The sequence below is a fragment of the Pan paniscus genome, chromosome 8, assembly GCF_029289425.2.
Source record: "Pan paniscus chromosome 8, NHGRI_mPanPan1-v2.0_pri, whole genome shotgun sequence".
In the NCBI taxonomy this organism is placed as follows: domain Eukaryota; kingdom Metazoa; phylum Chordata; class Mammalia; order Primates; family Hominidae; genus Pan; species Pan paniscus.
Window position 1 is genome coordinate 82,617,528 of NC_073257.2, and position 17,538 is coordinate 82,635,065.

The 17,538-nt window shown below is 53.7% G+C and overlaps 1 protein-coding gene across 5 annotated transcripts in view; it reads left to right on the forward strand.

The window, feature by feature from the left end:
• Window positions 1-14,311: 14,311 nt before the first annotated feature.
• The window catches only part of PALD1 (phosphatase domain containing paladin 1), a 93,704-nt gene continuing 90,477 nt past the window's right edge, over window positions 14,312-17,538 (forward strand). For 3 of the 5 annotated variants that reach the window (XM_055092944.2, XM_034930752.3, XM_008968959.5), the window contains exon 1: window positions 14,746-14,972. The gene's annotated coding sequence lies outside the window, so the exon portion shown is untranslated. Of the gene's footprint in view, window positions 14,571-14,678; window positions 14,973-17,538 lie in introns of those variants that run through there. The other 2 variants (XM_055092945.1, XM_003815947.5) reach the window with 2 other exon arrangements.

The window sequence follows — 17,538 nt, forward strand, 5'->3', positions numbered from 1 at the left end:
GTAACCCCTATCCAGATCAAGCTATAGCACCCCAGAAAGTTCCCTCGGGCCCCTCCCAGTCAGTGTTGCCCCTCACCCACGGGCTGCTCTTCTGGCCTTGATGATTGTCATAGGCTAATTTTGCCTGTCCCTGGACTTCATATAAATGATGAGATCTTATTCTGTATTCTTGTTTGTATCTGGCTTTTTTTTTTTTTTTTTTTTTTTTTGAGACAGAGTTTCACTCTTGTTGCCTAGGCTGGAGTGCAGTGGCACAATCTTGGCTCACTGCAACCTCTACCTCCTGGGTTCAAGCAATTCTTCCACCTCAGCCTCCTGAGTAACTGGGATTACAGGTGTGTGCCACCATGCCCAGCTAATTTTTTCGTATTTTTAGTTGAGATGGGGTTTCACCATGTTGGCCAGGCTGGTCTCGAACTCCTGACCTCAGGTGATCCATCCACCTCGGCCTCCCAAAGTCCTGGGATTACACGCATGAGCCACCGCACCCAGCCTGGCTTCTTTCACTCATCATTAGGTCTATGATGTTCATCCATGATGTTGCTTTGTATGGGTAGTTCACTCATTTCAGTTGCTGGGGTATTCCAGGCTAAAACTGTACCTCCTTTCTTTCTTTTTTTTTTTGAGATGGAGTCTTGCTCTGTCGCCCAGGCTGGAGTGCAGTGGTGCAGTCTCTGCTCATTGCAGTCTCTGCCTCCCGGGTTCAAGCTATTCTCCTGCTTCAGCCTCCCGAGCAGCTGGGATTACAGGCACATACCACCACGCCCGGCTAATTTTTTTGTAATTTTAGTAGAGATGGGGTTTCACCATGTTGGCCAGGCTGGTCTCGAACTCCTGGCCTCAGGAGATCCACCCATTTTGGCCTTCCAAAGTGCTGGGATTACAGGAGTGAGCCACCATGCCCGGCCTCTACGTACACTTTATTTATTTATGTATGTATGTATGTTTGAGATGGAGTCTCACTCTGTTGCCCAGGCTGGAGTGCAGTGGCATGATCTCAGCTCACTGCAAGCTCCACCTCCCGGGTTCACATCATTCTCCTGCCTCAGCCTCCCGAGTAGCTGGGACTACAGGCACCCACCACCATGCCCAGCTAATTTTTTGTATTTTTAGTAAAGGCGGGGTTTCACCATGTTAGCCAGGATGGTCTCGATCTCCTGACCTTGTGATCCGCCCGCCTCTGCCTCCCAAAGTGCTGGGATTACAGGCGTGAGCCACCGCGCCCGGCCTCGTCATACACTTTTAAGTAGCTTATATATGCTGGTGAAAGGTCCCCTGGTTCTCTTCCATTTTACAGGTGGGGAAACTGAGGCTCAGAGAAGGGAATAGACTTATCCCCGGTTACTCAGGCAGTTAGTGGCTGACAGTGGTACTGCTGACTCTGTAGAAGGCAGAGGCCCTGGGTTCCAGGGAGGGAGGAGGAGAGAATGAGTATTTACTGAGCACCTACTATATATCAGGTCCTCCATAGCTATTATGTCATTTGCCGTCATCCTCAAAATAACCCTGCCAATTAGGCGTGATTATGTTAGTTTTACAGGTGAGGGGCCTGAGTCTAAGAAACATATTTACAGAGTGGAGTCAGGACTCAGGCGGGCCAATCTGACTCCAAAGCCTGACACCCTCCAAGACATCACGCTGCCACTCAGGGAGGGGTGAAGACTCCATACGCCAAGGCTGCACAGGCTGAATGCAGAACTCACAGGTGAATGAAGAGCTTGAGGGGGCTTGTTGGATTAGGCTGGTCCCTCCTCAGGATGGAGGACAGCAGGGAGAAAGGTCCTGGTCTTCTGCTTTGAACCCCTGCCAGGGTCCCGCAGACATTTACCCCCTGAGGCCCCAGTTTCATGGTTAACTTGCTGTTAACCTTGGGCCAGGTACTCCCTCTCTGGCTCCTTTTAGCTCTGCTCTTCTGAGTGGGGTTTGGACTGGGAGTCTCTTGGCCTTCACTGTTCTGATCCTGCCCCATGCCCCAGGGCTGTCACCGGGGAGGCTGGAGGGGAGAGGGGCTTTGGGACCTCCAGGGTCTCTACCTCCTCCACATGCTGGTCTTCCTGATTCAGAGCTGGATCTCAGGCCCCCTTGGGACTTTGTGAGGAGGCCTTTTGTTGGAGGAGGACAATTATTTTCTCACATTCAGTGGGTTGTCTTTTAAAAAAAATTGTGGTAAAATATGCATAACATAAAGTTTGCCATTTTAACCTTTTTTTTTTCTTTTTGAGACAGAGTCTCACTCTGTCGCTCAGGCTGGAGTGTAGTGGTGCGATCTCAGCTCACTGCAACCTCTGCCTCCTAGGTTCAAGCGATTCTCCTTTCTCAGCCTCTGAGTAGTTGGGATTATAGGTGCCCGCCACCATGCCTGGCTAATTTTTGTATTTTTAGTAGAGAAGGGGTTTCACCATGTTGGCTAGGCTGCTCTTGAACTCCTGACTTCGTGATCTGCCCACCTCAGCTTCCCAAAGTGTCGCGATTACAGGTGTGAGCCACCACGCCCACCCATTTTAATGATTTTTAATTAAACACTACAGTGGCATTAAGTACATTCTTGTAGCTGTGCAACCATGAGCACCATCCATCTCCAGAAGCTTTACATCTTCTCAGGCTGGAACTCCTTACCCATTAAACAATCACCGAGGCTTTTAAAATAGTGGTTTTTGGAGATGGCAGGCAGCCCTCCTTGAGAAGCGTGAGGGAAGTTGTAAGAGAACGTGAGAGAATGTGGAACACTCTGGGGAGAAGGGACAGGAATTTGAGGGGAGAAAGCAAGGGCCCCGGGGCAGGCAGGCTTAGCAAGCTCACCTCCGGGATGCTGCCAGGGCTCCGAGAGTCCCCTGCATGGGCTCTTTCCTTCCTTCCACAGCCACCCCAGCCCCACCATCCTGGCCTCACCCTCTCTCCCTGTAAGGAAATGGTGGGCATTTTAACAATTTCGCTGCCTCCTGCCAGCAGCAGCCCACTCCTGCACCCTCTTCAGAGACTTGAAGTGGGTGACAACTCCTGACGGGCGGGCCTGGGGGTGCAGAAAGGGACTTGTCCACGGGTCTCTAAGTGTCAAATGTCAGGTAGGTGTGAAGTCAGAGCCAGGAGACCAGCTTCTGGGGGGTATGAGAGGTGTTGAGTGTTGAGAGAAAGCAGGGTTTCATTCTCTTCTTGACCCCCTTGGGAAAGAGGCCCCCTGGGGAGCTGGAGGTAGAATCACAGTTAAGGCCTCTTCTGGTCCTAGAGGTTCCCACCAGCCTTTGAAAGTCCTGGAATGTTTAGCTGGAGAAGCCTGGGGGTGGGGGTATGAGATGGTGTTTCTCAAATATTTGAGAGGCAGCCCCCTGGGAGGAGGTACCTGTGCTCTGGTGGTCCCAGTGGTGGAGGTGGGGGGTGGGAGGTGAGGGGAAGTAAAAGAATAGCTGGAGAGTGAGGGGAGCCACTGAGAAGTGGATGTCGGGTTCATGTGTGGAGAAGGGTGAAGGATGTCCTAACACCCCGCACAGTTCGCGGGGAAGCGGATGGCCTCTGAAGGAGTGAGATCCCCGTCACTGGGAGGATTCAAGTCAGGCAGCAGTTTAGTAGCCGTATACAAGAGCTCTGGAGTCAGAGAGGGCTGGGGAACACTGGGCAAGTTCCTCAATTGCTGTGTGCCTGAATTTCTTCATTTGTAAAATGAGGATAGCAATGGAACCTGCTCTAAGGGTTTTGTGAGGAGTGAGATCATGATTCTGACACAGTAGCCAGCACTTAGAACGCACCCAGGATAGGACAGGAGTGCATGGAGGGGATTCTTGGATGAGGTGGGGAGTTAGATTAACTCCTCACTACGAGCCCCCCAGCCTGGATTTTCATGGAAGGAGTGCCCTGGGGCTCACTGTGGCAATGCCCCTGAGTTATCTGAAGTTCGCCACCTGCCACCAAATGGGCAGTTTACCCACCCCCCCCCTTGACGGGGTCTGAGGACAGTACCTTGTGATTACACACAAGGCAGGGGTTATTTATCCCGTTTTACAGATGAAGAGACTGAGGCTGAGAGGCTCCTTGGCTTTCCCAGCACAGACATGGGAAGACAGGAATGAGATGAGGATTCAGGTTTCCAGAAGCCTGGTCAGGGGACTTGTCCTGTTGTGATGGCCCTTATGGAGCCTGGCCCCTGGGCTTCCCTCTGTCGGAGTAGTTGCCTGTCTTACTGGGAAGAAGGCAGGTGTGGTCTACCAGGTAAGGTTTTTTTTGAGATGTAGTTTTGCTCTTGTCACCCAGGCTGGAGTGCAATGGCGCGATCTCGGCTCACTGCAACCTTCACCTCCCGGGTTCAAGCGATTCTTCTGCCTCAGCTTCCCAGGTAGCTGAGATTATAGGTGCCCGACACCATGCCCAGCTAATTTTTGTATTTTTAGTAGAGAGGAGGTTTCACCACATTGGCCAGGCTGGTCTCAAACTCCTGACCTCAGGTGATCCACCCGGCTCGGCCTCCCAAAGTGCTGGGATTACAGGCTTGAGCTACTGCGCCTGGTCACCAGGCAAGGTTTTTAAGGAAACTTTCTTTCCCTAGAGCCCAAGTGTGGAGCCCCCCTTCCCTGCCTTTGCCCACAAGGAGCCCCTGCCCAGGACTTCTTATGGACGGGGTGTAGTGGGCAGAGCACAGCAGCCTCACCCTAGCCCATGAGGCAGGACTGTGTGTGTGTGTGTGTGTGTGTGTGTGTGTGTGTGTGTGTGTTTTGAGATGGAGTCTCGCTCTGTCACCCAGGCTGGAGTGCAGTGGTGTGATCTTGGCTCACGGCAACCTCCGCCCCCCAGGTTCAAGCGATTCTCCTGAGGCAGGACTCTTATTATGGTCCTATAGTAGATGAAGAGACTGAGACTCGGGGCACACAGCTGGTAAGGGACAGAGCTGGGATTTAAATCCAGTAGCGTGGCTTTAAAGCTTGCCTTTATCTACCCACAGTGGAGGGGGCACGGTACCATCTCTGAATCCATTACCTCTAGCCGCGGAAGGCACCTTGGATTTAGGGACTGCATGTGTTCCTTCTGAGCCTTGGCCAGCACACCCTTAAGAGGAGCTGGCATCGCTGGGGCCTCTGCCAGCTGGAGTTGGGAACATCTCACCCCAGGCTGGCAGGCGGCTAAAGGTCAGATTGGCCTATCAGCCAGAGGATTACCTCGGAGTCCCTTGGAACATGGATTCCCAAATGTGAAACATTCTACCGTGGCCTTAAACCCTCCGAGGGGGCTTTCCCAGGCTCAGCCCTGGAGATTCTGGCTGAGGAGGGCTGGGCGGAGCCTGGGAGTCTGTCGTGTAACCCCTCCACCAGTGATTCAAATGCACACACAGGCAGGCTGGGGAACAACTGTTTACTCCTAACTGCTGGACCATGAATGCTTGTCTCAGATTGTCTTGGGGTGTCTGGAGGGGCCTTCCAAGCCAGCGGAGCTCCGGCGGCTGCTAGTTGAAGTGAATGTGCATTGAATGCATGATGCTTCTGAGTTTGCTGTAGAGGTGAGCGGGCTGATAAGCTGGGCTGGGTTCCCCTGGGCCACCCCTGCCTGCTGCTGGGTGCCTGCAAGATGCAAAGGATGGGTGGGCTGGCTGGTGTCTGTGCCTTCTGAGAAGCCTAGACCTCAGCTAGCACCACAAGAAAGGAGACTGAGTCAGGTCATGAGTTCCTCATTGCTGGGAATAGTCAAGCAGAGGCAAGGGGGTTTAGTACAGGGCTGCTCCAGGTCTGGCAGGGTGCACTGACTGGCTTCTTAGAGTCCGTTTCTTTTTTCTTTTTTTTGAGATGGAGTCTCGCTCTGTCGCCCAGGCTGGAGTGCAGTGGTGCAATCTCGGCTCGCTGCAACCTCTGCCTCCTGGGTTCAAGCAATTCTCCTGCCTCAGCCTCCCGAGTAGCTGGGACTACAGGCGCCCGCCACCACGCCTGGTTAATTTTTGTATTTTTAGTAGGAACAGGGTTTCACCATGTTGGCCAGGCTGGTCTCAAACTCCTGACCTCAGGTGATCTGCCCGCCTCAGCATCCCAAAGTGCTGGGATTGCAGGCATGAACCACTATGCCCGGCCCTGACTCTGTTTCTTTAAATTGCATTTATTATGTCCATCATATTCTGATGGCAGAAGGGGTGAATGGTGTGATATTTGGGGGCTGCTTTAAAACACTCCAACAAGGAAAAGGAAAACAGTAGATGAAGCAAGTGTGGCAAAATCTTGATAACTGTCATATCTGGACAATGGGTGTATAGAATCAATTATACTATTCTCTACATTTGTGCATATGTAAGAATGTTCCAAATTAAAATGACAAATGACTTAATTATTAGAATGTCAGAAATGCATGGTGTAAAAAACTCAACTATGCAGTAGGATAGTGGGAGGTCAGTCTGCTCCCCTCTCCCAGACCCCAGTCCCCTCTTAGGACTAAGTCCTCTTTTCAGCCTCTTCTACAGCCTTCCAGAGGTTGACTGTGTGTATACAAGCCTATGAGTATAAGTGTGATTTATTATTTTTTATTATATAATAAATAATATTTTTTATTATATAATAAATAATATTATTATTTATTATATTTTATTTTTTGACACAGGATCTTACTCTGTCACCCAGGCTGGAGTGCAGTGGCATGATCTTGGCTCACTGCAACTTCTGCCTCCTGGGTTCAAGCGATTCTCCTGCCTCAGCCTCCCAAGTAGCTGGAACTACAGGCACGCACCACCACACCCAGGAAATTTTTGTATTTTTATTTTTATTTTATTTATGTATTTATTTTTTGAGGTGGAGTTTCACTCTTATTGTCCAGGCTGGAGTGCAATGACACGATCTCGGCTCACCGCAACCTCCGCCTCCTGGGTTCAAGTGATTCTTCAAGTGATTCTCCTGCCTCAGCCCCCTGAGTAGCTGGGATTACAGGTATGCGCCACCACACCTGGCTAATTTAGTTTTTTTTTTTTTTTTGTGGTACTTTTAGTAGAGACGGGGTTTCACCATGTTGGCCAGGCTGGCTTCAAACTCCTGACCTCCCTCATGATCCTCCCACCTCGGCCTCCCAAAGTGTTGGGATTATAGGCGTGAGCCACCGTGTCCGGCCTGAATTTTTGTATTTTTAGTAGAGACAAGGTTTCTCCATATTAGCCAGGCTGGTCTTGAACTCCTGACCTCAGGTGATCCATTGGCCTTGGCCTCCCAAAGTGCTTGGATTATAGGCATGAGCCAACGTGCTCAGCCTCGATAGTATTATACATTTATTACTCTTATCCCTGGATACTGGGTTTCCAAGCTCGCTGCACATTTCTGTGTGTGCATCTGGGTGGGTGTAACTGTCGGACAGGATTCTGTGGTTGGAATCCATGTGACTTATTCATCACCTTAGAGACAGATACTGAGGCTGCCTCCAGCACCCCACTGTCATGGTCAACACCACTGTGGTCATCCTTGTCCATGTCCATCTCTGAATCTTGCCCTTTACTCTAGCAAGCATTTTTTCTCAGCCCACATACATCTGCCTTGGGTTTTAAAATAGCTGCACGGTGTTCCTAGTTTTGGATGTTCCATAGTTTAGCCAATCACCTCTCTATTGACAGACCTTTCAATCTTCTCTTTCATTATCTCACTCAAACTATGAATAGCCTTGTTCAGTTGTCAGTTTGCACACATGCAAGCACATTTCTAGGCGAAAGTCCTAGTGATGGAATTGCTGAGGCAAAGGGTCTGTGCCTTTGTCATTTGCATGGATACTGCCAGAAAAGTGTGAGAATATCTGTTTCCCACCCATCAGCAAAGCTGTCTTCCAGCGCTTAGGTTCTTTGAGGCTCAGAGAGTGGTGGCCTGGCTGGGATAACACAGCCAGTGAGAGTTGGCACTGAGCCTGGCATGCAGGAAACTGAACCCTGGCCAGTGACCTTCCCAAGGCACTGCTTTGGCTTCTTCATGCCCGAAGCTTCACAGAGTCTGGGACCTTCCTAGCAAGTCTGGGGGCCTCGGCCTTTGGAATGTGCCTGGTAAGCAACCCCTCCAAGTGCCCACTAGCCCAGAGCAGTGTCAGCCTTGGAGCTCGTCACACGAAAGCCCCTGGGAGGTTGTGTCAGGCCTGGCCTCTGTAGATCCCTGACCCCTTCCTCACCCCCACCTCCCTGCAGCATCTTCATAAAGGGCTCTGTCGGAGTGAGACATCCTTGGGAGCCTGGAGTGGTGTTGCCTGGAGACAACTGGGCAACAGATCTGAGTTATTTATTTATTTATTTATTGAGACGGAGTTTTGCTCTTGTCGCCTGGGCTGGAGTGCAATGACGCGATCTTGGTTCACTGCAACCTCCACCTCCCGGGTTCAAGCGATTCTCCTGCCTCAGCCTCCCCAGTAGCTGGGATTATAGATGCCTGCCACCATGCCTGGCTAATTTTTGTATTTTTAGTAGAGATGGGGTTTCACCATGTTGGCCAGGTTGGTCTCAAACTCCTGACCTCAGGTGATCTGCCCGCCTCAGCCTCCCAAAGTGCTGGGATTACAGGTGTGAGCCACTGCGCCTGGCCAGATCTGAGTTATTTAAAGGAGAGAGAGGGTGGGACGGAAGGGGTGACAGCCTGTTTATTCAGGGATGGATGGTCCTGCTGCTGCAGGGTTTGGCAGCCCCCTCCCACCCCTTGTCTTTCCCAGTGTCCAGAGCCTGGGACTCTGCAGCGAGACCCAGTAGAAGGCCACTTGGAGCACCTTTCTGACGGCAGTAGTGGTGGGGGATTCTCTGCATGCCCCGGGGGCTCTGTACGAGTGCTGGCTGGGGGAGGGAGGAGGTGTGGGCAGAAGGACCAAGCATTGGAGAGGAATCTTCTGATGTTGATAACCACAACTCCTATTATGAACTTCCTCTCAGACAGCTATTTGCTAAGAATTTTAAATTTATTAGTTCATTTGATCTCAAAACTCGTCAAAGTAGGTATGACTATCCCCATTTTACAGATGTGGAAACTGAGGCTCAGAGAGACATTAAGTGACTTGCCTGAGGTCACACAGCTAAGTGGCAGAAACCAAATGAAAACTCAGGTCTTGTCTGATGCAGAAGCCAGAACAAACCTCCATACATTGCTAGAGATGGCAGGGCCCTTGAATGCACCCATGTCTCCCCACCCCTAGCTGACCTGGAAGGTCCTGCATCCCACCCTGCTGGGTGCCGCCAATCATGCTTCCCCAGCACCCTGGCCCCACCCCGACTCTGCAGGAAACACAGGGCTCTGAAATGATCCGTGACTTGTCTGCCTCTCCCACAGGTCTGTGAGCACCTCGAGGGCAGGGCAGGGTCTTATTCATCTCTGTGTCCTGAGCCCAGAGTCAGGCACATAGTGGGCACTTAAAGAGCATTTCCACATGGAGCTTGGATGCTTGAGCAGCTCTCCCTCAGACAGGGGCCAGCTGTCTATCTATGGACCCTCACTCTCTCCCCGACAGCCCCGCAGGGACCAGAAGAAATGATCCTTCTTTTTTTGTTGTGTACTTGTTTACTGTCCTCCCAGCCCACTAAAATGTCAGTTCCATGAAGGCAGGAACTTGTCTGCCTCATTCACTTCTCAGGGGATAGAACAGTCTTGGAATATAGAAGGGGCTCCATAAATGTTTGTTGACAGACTAATTTTTTTTTTTTTAATTGAGACGGAGTCTGTCACCCAGGCTGGAGTGCAGTGGTGTGATCTCAGCTCACTGCAACCTCTGCCTCCCAGTTTCAAGCGATGCTCGTGCCTCAGCCTCCCAAGTAGCTGGGATTACAGGCGCACGCCACTATGCCTGGCTAATTTTTTTGTATTTTTAGTAGAGACGGGGTTTTGCCATGTTGGCCAGGCTGGTCTCGAACTCCTGACCTCAGGTGATCCACCCCCCCTCAGCCTCCCAAAGTGTTGGGATTACAGGTGTGAGCCACAGTACCCGGCCTGACTGACTAAATAAATGAATGAAATATTCGTGGAATGAATGAGCCAGGATTCCTCCCTGCTTTTCTCTCCTGATCTGATGGAGCATCTCCCTGTAGAACCTGAAGAATGTTCTGGAGCTAGAATCACACTCCTGCCACATGTCCTGGGTGCTCTTCAGTCAGGCCCTTAAGTGGTCCTGTGGGGAGGGAGGGGAGCAAGATCTGGTCCCTGCTCTTAGGAACCTCATTGTTCTGTGCAGCATGTTCAAACTGGAGGTCACAGGCAAAATCAGTGTAGTGCCCTGCAGTCAGCAATAACAAAAAGAAATAGGATAAGATAGATTAGAGGGCCGGGCGTGGTGGCTCACACCTGTAATCCCAGCACTTTGGGCAGCCGAGGCAGGTGGATCACCTGAGGTCAGGAGTTTGAGACCAGACTGGCCAACATGGTGAAACCCTGTCTCTACTAAAAATACAAAAATTATCTGGGCGTGGTGGCGGGCGCCTGTAATTCTAGCTACTCAGGAGGCTGAGGCAGGAGAATTGCTTGAATCCAGGAGGCGGAGGCAGCAGGGAGCCGAGATTGTGCCACCACCACTGCACTCCAGCCTGAGACTCTGTCCAAGGAAGGAAGGAAGGAAGCAGGATGCATCCAATGCAGTAAGGCTAAGCATTTTTTTGTGAATAACACACATTCACATATCTGTGTAGCCGGCCCTGGTGTAAAATGTATTTCTTACTTTGGGTCTTGATAAAAAAAAAGGTTTGAACCTTGTGTATGAATTTGGGAGTCGGGGGACGTAATCCTTAGGCTTAGACCCAAAGAAGGATATAACCAATAAAATGAATAATCCTGCCCATAATATGATGCCGATAACTGAACATGTATCCTGCGCCAGACGGGGATGCTCAGGTCCCAGGGCCTGGCAGGGAAGGGAGGGGAAGGATTCCAGAGTGGACAGAGATCCCATGGGCAGATAGGGGAGGAGTCGAAGGCAAATTGCCTGGAGGAGGAACCTGAACTCAGCCTCCAAACACCCCTCTGCCCTGGCAGGTTCAGGGCTAGGTCATGGTGTGAGCTTGGGTGGCAACAGTAATGACAGGAACAGCTGTCATCAGTAAGTACTTGCTGAGTGCCAAGCACCTTTTATCCTCCAGACTTTCCCAGGAAGCAAGAACTGCTCTTTGCATCATTTTATAAATGAGGAGACTTGGAGCAATGTGGTAACTTGTAGCATAGGGGGTCACATGGTGGTAAAGTTGCTGTGGCTAGATCCAAGCCCAGGTCTGCCCTGCTTAAAGCCCTTGTCTTTAGGATTGCACACAGAAGGGGGCTGAAAAAGTGGGAGTGCCGGATGCTGGAGATAGGGCAGTGGGCCCGGAAGGGCGGATGGCCAGGGCAGACAGGGGATCCATCTGTGTTGGGATTCAGGCGTCACGGATGAGTTTGCATGAGGCTCAGAGACCACTGGGCTCAGGGCGAAATCGCAGGCCCCAAGACTCCCACCCTGAAGGGTGCACATGATCCCTGTTCTTGGCAGTAAGGTGGTCACAAGGAGCAAGGCCAGCCCATGTCCTGATGTTGTCCACTCCTCAGGTCCAGTGTCCCTCAGCTGTGGCAGATGTCAGGGGAGTGGGGAGTAGAGAAGAGCAGCGAGGGCCTGTTTCCCATCTTTGATCAAGATTCATCTTTGCTGGTTTGAACCCAGCTCCTCTGCTTTCCAGCGAGTCATTTCTGCCTGTCAGGAAATCATTTTTGGCTTGAGTGTTCCCTGGAGGGAATCTGGGGTTCCCACAGCTCATGTTTCTGCCCAGGAACTGAACTTGGGAGCTCTCTCCCAAGAGCACCAGCACCTTGCTTGGGCTGATGGGGCAGTGGATGGCCACAGGCGAGTCTGTCGGGGCGTGAGTAACAGGTTACTCATATTCTTTGCAGCAGCAGCTTGTCTGGTTTTGGACGGTTGCAGGTGCTTTGTGTGTGTGCTACACGTACACACACATACACACATGCTCACTCATAAAGCCACACTCACTCCCACTAGACACTTGCACAAACATGGATCCCTGCAAATATGAGTTCATGCACGAGCAATACAAGAATGATAACATGGTGTCTTGGACGCTTGTGTGTGGGGGATGTGGGTGCTGGCAGTGCTGGTGGAGTGCTGGGTGAGTGGGGGTCAGTCCCGACCTCTCTCCTTCCTGAGATCCTGTTCTGGGACCCATGAATCTTTTCTCAGGGGATTTTGGGCTTCTGCTCTGAGCTTCCAGATTTCTCAGGAATCTTCTGCTGCAGTTTGAGAGGCTCGAATGGGCTCAACTGAGAGCTGGCTCGACTGATTCTTTTGTTCTGCCTGGGGCTGGGGAGAGAGCAGGATGCCTTCTCTTGGGTGTACCCAGGGCTGCTCTGTGGCCTTCTCTCCTTCAACATTCAGTCCTTGTTCCCCTCCCAGGCCCACGGTGGGGCAGATCTGACTGAATCTTTCTTGTGGTTGGGACTCTCCTAGCCCCACGGCCAGCAGACAGCCAGGGCTGCAGGACTTGCTATTCTGAGTAGGGACTTGGCAGGCCCTCTGGGGGGCTGGTGGTGGGCTGGTGAGGCTGGGCACTGTGGTTTGGATGCAGTCTGTGGCCTGACCCTGAGGAACCTCCAAGCCCTCAGCCCCCTACCTACCAGCTGAACCCTGAGGCTGACTGTTAGACCCAGAAGGGTTGTGACTGCAGGCTGTCCTGAGAACATCTTTGTCCTGGGCTTTTCTGCTTGGTTCAACAAGAACACCTACTGTGTGTGTGGTGAGTACAAATAAATGTATGGAGACGTGCCAGGCACTGTGCTGTGGGCCAAAAGACAGGTCAGGCACAGGTAGGACATAGCTTTTGTTCTCTGGGAGCTAGAGAGGCACACCGCCATGGATCCCGGCATCTGCTGGGCAGGGAGGGTGAGGGGAAGCAAAGTGTGTGTATTTGTATGTGTGTATGTGCATATGTGTATGTGCTATGTTTATGTATGTATATGTGTGTGCATGCATACCTATAGGTATGCATGTTTATGTATGTATATATTTGTATACATACATGTGCATGTATGTGTATACATGTGTGCATACACATGCACGTGTATGTAAATGTATATTTTGCACCTGCTCACACACATGCTGCCCCTACCTTAGTCCTGGCCTAGAAGAGGACATTATCCTGGAATGCATCCTCAGGATGGCAGGCTTCAGCTGGGGAGTCTGACAGCTGGTGGGATGGGATATGGGGCTGTGGCAAGAGGAAGAAGGAAGGAAACTGTGGCCCAGGATGGAGTCCTACAGTGTGCCACACACGATGCCTGGACATTACTTGCCCAGCTCACTGGCTTCTCAAATACCTCTCTGAAGGAGGATGAAGCCATCTTATGGATGTAGAAGTTGGGAATCTGAGAACTTACGTCACTTTTCCCAGACCACACAGCCAGTAAATTGTGAGCCACTTTGAGCCTAGCTCTGCTGAACTCTGAAGGTCAGGTCTGTTTCCCAAGGCCACTATGGGATTTTCTCTGCTGCTGTCCTTTTCACACACCTTGGGTGTCGCAGGAGCAGGTATGGAGCTGAGGACGTCTTCCCTGGGCCTGTTTCCTCATTTGTTAAAATAGGGATCAGAAAAGTACCGACCTTATAACATCGCGAGGCACTTAAGAGCTAGGTGCTAGGGACATGGTGAGACCACCACAATGAGTCATTTCTCTTGTCTTCAGTTATTCTTAGGGGTCATGGGGAATGTGTTCCCCTCTCCCAGCCCAGCGCTCTCCAGCCTGACAGAGGTGGGGCCTACACTGCCTGCATCCTGGGGCAACCCCAGCTCGCCCAAATCCAGCTCCAGTCCTGAATGGGGGTGAGGCAAGTGGTAACAGGTGAGAAAAAAGGATTTCCCGAGTGTGGAGCAGCGAGAGGGAGGAAGTGACTCACCAACCACAACAAAGCCTATCTCTCCGCGAGGAAGCACCAGCGAGGAGTGAACGTACGCACGTGGGTGCGTTCACGGCCGTCGGAGTGGGCCGGGCTGGCTGCCGCCTAGTGCTAGTCCGCGCGTGTGGGGTGAGAGGTGGGGGGGGGCAGGCCTATGGTGCGGGTCACTGCCTGGAGCCGCATGACGGGTGGGGGCGGAGGGACCCCTCTCCATCCAAAGCTCTGCTCTGCTGTTCCCCTCTCACCTCTGGGGGCCGAGGGGCGCGTTTCCTTAGGACCCCGGGGCGTGGGAGAAGCCCCTGCTTGGGGGGACAGTCTGCTGTTTAGGGGCTCCCCTTCGACACGTGGGAGGCAAAAGTGCAGAGCGCACGATCATCCAGCTCCGGCCGCACTGCACAGCGAGGCCGGCCCGGAGCCCGGATGCTGGGCTCGGTCCCGCCGAGGCTCGGCCTGGCTGTAAAGCAGAGTGGGGCGAGGGAAGCCGGGTCAGCGGGTGTCGCGGGTAGCCGGCGTCCGGGACGGGGTGTGGCGCCCAGAGCGCTGCTGCCTCTCGCAGCCAGGAGGCTGGATAGTCGGGTTTGGGTGTCTTCCAGAAGGAGCCGCATTAGCGACGAGGGAAGAGGAACTGGCTTCCCGGGCAGTCTCCCCCGCCCCAAACTTTTCCTCCTCGCGGAGGGTGGGCGGGCGGAGGGAGGAAGCGCAGCCGGGGAACGTGGGGCCCGCGTTCCTCCCGCCCGGGGGCTGCGGCTGGGGTGAGTGTGTCTTTAAATCTGAGCCCCCCGCCCCTCGCGGTGGGGCTGGGGCTCGCGGTCCGGGCGGGGGCGGGCGCGGTGATTGGCGGCCGGGTCGGGTCCGCCCCTCGGCGTTGGGTAGCGGGGCGCTGGGGAGCAGCGCGGCGCGCACGGGCCGGGGCGCGCAGCTCCCGTCGCCGGTGAGCACGGGCTCCCTCTCGCGTGGCCTCGCCGGGTCCGCCTGGCCTGCCCACCTCCGGAGCCACCTCTGCCCCCGCATGGGCTGGCGAAGTTGGGAGGAGCGAGCCGGAGCCGGAGCCCGCGCCGGGCGCGCCCCGTCGCTGCCTGACTCGGCGCCCGCAGTTCGGGCGCAGCACGCCGGCCGCAGGAGCACGGATGCCCCCCGGAGCCGCGGGCTGGCAGGTACCGAAGTGTCCTGCCCTGGGGCTGGCGAGGGGAGGGCAAATCTGGAATCCCCCGGGCACCCCCCAGCCCGAGGCTGCTCCAGACACCAACTCCCCATCCTTTGGAGAGGTGAGGTCCTGGGCCTTCACCCCACACCCGCTCAGGATTGGTCCCTGGGAGGCAAGAGGGACTCACAGGGAGCAGTTGCTGGGTGGTTGTGTGTGTTGGACCCTGGGCTACCCCCTCTCCCGAGTTCCCTGGGTTTGGTGTAGGCATGGGCTGGTGACAATTCCACTTTTCATTGCCAGACCTGGGAGCATGGCCAGGAGCAAGGGTTCCCCGCGAAGTTAGGGGGAGATTGGGGAGAGGGAAGCCGCTTCATGACCGAGATGGGGTCCTGGGACTCATCTCTAGGGGGCGTGAGGGCCTCAGACCCAGGACGAGTCCAGAAGTCTCAGCGGGCACAGGCTTTGATTCTTGGCCCAGTCTGGCCCTCTTCCTCTGTAGGCCCGGGTCTCCGAGGAGAGTACATTTTTCAGTTTCAGAGGGTTTTCCTGAAGGGGCAGTAACCTGTCAGAGAGAGAGTGGCCTATGGGAGACCGGGCTCCTGAAGGTGGCCGGGATGGTTGGAGCCCTTTCTCTTGGGTTGTCAGAGATGGGAGTAAAGCTTCATGGCCCCGGGAATCTTCTGGGCATCTCTACTCTCCCAGCCAGAGGCCCAGGAACCAACTCCTTGGCTTCTGGGTAGAGTAACCTGAACCCAGTGGCCGAGCACCTCTTAAATGCCAGGAAGGGCACTGGGCCGTGCCCCTGGAATGTGTGGATGGGGGAGGATTTGGAGGATTCTGTCCTCAGGAGGCTCAGCCCCTGGGGGCAAGACAGGACATAAACACACAAAGTTCCCCGATACAGGGTTTCAATACCAGTCCTGGACTGGTGATAGTGGAAAGCCAAGAGGCTACACACCATTAATTGCTATGTGAGTAATATAGGCTGCGAGAGTGCCAGGGCAGCAGAGAGCCAGTTCCATGCAAGCAAGCAAATGTGCTGAAATGTTCCAGCTCCATGCCCGCCCTTCCTTATTACCTTGCTCCAAGGGCAGGGAGCAGCAGGGGCGCTGAGGAGGTTCTCCTGCACTCATCCCCACCCACTCCCAGGTTTGTTTGTTTCCTGCTGGTGGATTTCTGAAGTAACCCATTTGGTTTCTTGGCTTGGGCTGAGCACAGGACACTCCTAGTTGCCCTGTGGCTCCTGGGGTTTGGGGTCTAGAGCCAGCCTTGTAGGAGGTTCAGAGGTAAGCAGGAGGAAGTCCTCACTTCCTTTCTGAAGAGCCTCCGTCGCAGGGGGTTGGGGTAGGTTGGGAGGCTGGCAGGCACTGGGCCAGTTTCCTATGAGTGCAGACAGACCCCAGGTGGTGCATGCACCCCCCCTTCCCTTTCCTGGCCAGTGTTGGGGGTGGGCACAGTAGGGCCCAGGTGGCTTGAGGTGGGTGGTTCCTGGCACAGCTCTGACCTCACTTCTGTGCGGCTCTGCTGTATCTGGGGCCCTGCCCCCTCCCTCATTGTCCCTGGCAGGTTTCTGTTTTTCTGGAACACTTCGTGGAGGTGGCAGTGTGCTCATGCTCGTGGCCTTGGGTGCAGTTCTGGGAGTGGGAGTTGCTGAGCTCACCCCGAAGCCCTTGGCTGGCACTGTGAGAACTTGTGTGAACACACTTGCCTGCCTCCAAACAGGTGGTGCACAGACCTGGGTTACCCAGGCACCTGTGGGGGATGCCCCGTGTGGGCAGAGACGTGAGTGCGTGTGTGTGCTCAGGTTTACAGCTGTGTGGGCAGAGACATAGAGGAGCTGGATACATATATACATGAGGACAGACACAGGAGGATGGTGGGGGTGAGCAAACAACCCAGGGACACAGACATGTGCGGGGACAGACATACACGAACCCATCAGCGTGGGCCACGTATGGGCTGCAGACACGTACATAGAAATACACCATCGCTGGGATCTGAATCTCCCCACATGGGAGGCAGACATGTAAGTGGACAGACATATAGGTAGACCCAGCAGAGCACAGACGGGGATGGGAACCGACATTCCCAGACAAAAGACTCGGAGCCACAGGGAAGCCGCTCAAGTACCTGGGCAGAATGGAGTTGGCTGTGAGCTCCTGGGGGGCACAGACACATATGCTTGCCAGAGCCAGCTGACAGCAGAGGCCAGGAACCAGACACAGGTGGGTTCTGAGAGGTAGGCCGAGGCGCGCATTGCCTGGTTATCACTGTTTCCCTGCGTGGCACAGTGCCCGGAAGTTGTCCTGTTTGGGGTGGTGATGGTACAGGTGCTCTGTGGTGGAGCTTATTTCTAGACTCTCACTTTGGGGTTTGAGGACCCCAAAAAGCTCAGTCTCCTGTGTTTTACTCAGAGTCATTTGGCCTCTCCACCTCTGCATTACAAGGCTGTGTTTGTGCCTTAAGTGCCAGCAGGTGCTCTTTGAATTTTGATTCTCATCTTCCCTGGATCTCCAGAGGCTTCCTGAAGTGAGGCTGTGTGGCCTGGGTAGGGTGCTCCAACTGTTCCTTTCCTA